This window comes from Triticum dicoccoides, chromosome 4B (genome assembly GCF_002162155.2).
Source record: "Triticum dicoccoides isolate Atlit2015 ecotype Zavitan chromosome 4B, WEW_v2.0, whole genome shotgun sequence".
NCBI lineage: Eukaryota > Viridiplantae > Streptophyta > Magnoliopsida > Poales > Poaceae > Triticum > Triticum dicoccoides.
This window is the reverse complement of record NC_041387.1, coordinates 370439012-370442101: the sequence shown is the minus strand read 5'-3', so window position 1 is coordinate 370442101 and position 3090 is coordinate 370439012.

The following is a 3090-nucleotide window of genomic DNA, read 5'->3' as shown; positions in this document are numbered from 1 at the left end:
GAGCTAGATGGCAGTTCCTTACATCCCCTCATAGTTGAGGGCAAAATCTTAGTTCTTTCGTCTTTCAAGTTCCTCATAGTGATCAACAGATATAAATCCCAAGTGACTGAAAGAATACAGCTATGCTCCCCGGCAACCGCGCCAGAAATTAGTCTTGATAACCCACAAGTGTAGGGGATCACAACAGCTTTCGAGGGTAGAGTATTCAACCCAAATTTATTAATTCGACACAAGGGGAGCCAGAGAATATTCTTAAGTATTAGCAGTTGAGTTGTCAATTCAACCACACCTGGATAACTAAATATCTGTAGCAAAGTATTTAGTAGCAAAGTAGTATGATAGTAATGGTAATAGTGGCAGAAGTAAAGATAATAGTTTTGTAGGAATGTAACAGTAGCAACGGAAAAGTAAATAAGCGAAGCACAAGATGTGAAAAGCTCGTAGGCATTGGATCAATGATGGATAACTATGTCGGATGTGATTCCTCATGTAATAGCTATAACATAGGGTGACACAGAACTAGCTCCAGTTCATCAATGTAATGTAGGCATGTATTCCGAATATAGTCATACGTGCTTACGGAAAAGAACTTGCATAACATCTTTTGTCCTACCCTCCTGTGGAAGCGGGGTCCTAGTGGAAACTAAGGGATATTAAGGCCTCCGTTTAATAGAGAACCGGAACAAAGCATTAACACATAGTGAATACATGAACTCCTCAAACTACGGTCATCACCGAGAAGTATCCCGATTATTGTCACTTCGGGGTTGTTGGATCATAACACGTAATAGGTGACTATAGACTTGCAAGATAGGATCAAGAACACACATATATTCATGAAAACATAATAGGTTTAGATCTGAAATCATGGTAGTCGGGCGCTAGTGACAAGCATTAAGCATAGCAAAGTCATAGCAACATCAATCTCAGAACATAGTGGATACTTGTCATGCCCAATATGCGACCCTATCCAAAAGGAACTCGAAGGTCCCACCAAGGATAGACCCGCATATTGAAACGCTTTTGCAAGGTGGATATCATTACATCAACATTACATAATAGATGGCGATACATACAAGAGGCATACAATGCCACACGATTACAACATCACAATACATAAGAGCATCATCCAACTACGGATGAAACACAAACAGAAACTCAAACGACATCCACCCTGCTAGCCCAGGCTGCCGACCTGGAACCTATCCCCTGATCGAAGAAGAAGCAGAAGAAGAACTCAACGCAAGCAAGCATCGCTCTCGCATCATGATCATCGCATAACCTGTACCTGCAACTGTTGTTGTAGTAATCTATGAGCCACGAGGACTCAGCAACCCCATTACCATGGGTATCAAGACTAGCAAAGCTTAAAGGGAAAGGAAGGGGTAAAATGGTGAGGCTGCAGCAGCGACTAAGCATATATGGTGCCTAACATACGCAAATAAGAGCGAGAAGAGAGCAAAAGGAACGGTCGTTAAGCTAGCAATGATCAAGAAGTGATCCTGAACTCCTACTTACGTCAAACATAACCCAAAGACCGTGTTCACTTCCCGGACTCCGCCGAGAAGAGACCATCACGGCCACACACGCGGTTGATGCATTTTAATTCGGATCTGGTGTCAAGTTATCTACAACCGAACATTAACAAATTCCCATCTGCCTATAACCGCAGGCATGGCTTTCGAAAGATTATACCCTGCAGGGGTGTCCCAACTTAGCCCATGATAAGCTCTCGCGATCAACGAAGGATATACCTTCTCCCAGGAAGACCCGATCAGACTCGGAATCCCGGTTTACAAGACATTTCGACAATGGTAAAACAAGACCAGCAAGACCGCCCGATGCACCGACAATCCCGATAGGAGCTGCACATATCTCGTTCTCAGGGCAACACCGGATAAGCGAAGCATATAGGAACCGACGTAACCCAAGTTGCCAAGGGATGGACCCGCACGGTGCTCTAGTTTGGACCAACGCTTAGACAAGCACTGGCCCGGGGGGGCTATAATAAAGATGACCCTTGGGTTAATTACTCCCAAGGGAAATATAGGTGGTGGTGAGGCAAATGGTAAAACTAAGGTTGGGCCTTGCTGGAGGTGTTTTATTCAAAGTGAACTGTCAAGGGGGTCCCATAAATCACCCGACCGCGTAAGGAACGCAAAATCCGGGAACATAACACCGGTATGACGGAAACTAGGGCGGCAAGAGTGGAACAAAACACCAGGCATAAGGCCGAGCCTTCCACCCTTTACCAAATATATAGATGCATTAATAATATAAGAGATATTGTGATATCCCAAGATAAATCCTGTCCACCATGGAGAAATCTTCAACTTCACCTGCAACTAACAATGCTATAAGAGGGGCTGAGCAAAGCGGTAACATAGCCAATCAATGGTTTGCTAGGAAGGGTGTCAAAGGTTAGAGGTTCATGGCAATTTGGGAGGCTTGATGAGCAAAAGATAGGTAAGGCAGCAAATCGATAGAACGAAGCAACTAGCATGGCAATGATGTAGTGAGATCCAGGGTAGCGGTCATCTTGCCTGAAATCCCGCAAGGAATAAGAACGAGTCCATGAAGAAGACGAACGGATGAAGCCACGAAGACGAACCAAGCGTAGATGAACGAATCCTCACGATCGCACGAAACAGGACCTATCGAGAAGAAGCACACAACATAGTAAACACACCACACATGAACAAGACATGATGCACAACAAGCATGATGCATGACAAAGCTACAGGAAGCTACTCATGGCAAGAGATGATGCAAACAAGAGCAACACACTAAGGCAAGTTTAAATGAGGCCGGGAACAACATATAACAATTCCGGTAAGTCCTCATATGCAAATTTCGAAATTGGTCCAGATCTGAATAAACCTTATGTTCAAGTTGTTAAACAGCAAGTTAAGATGCATCAAGATGATCTACACGAGATTCTAGTCAAGTTACATATGAAGATCATTTAGTTCGGAGCTACGGCCTAGAAGATATGAGCAAAACAAGTTAAACATGGCATTGATGCAAAATGCATCCAAACATCAAGCAAAACACCTAAAAACTAGGATGCAACATAATAACATGAAACTA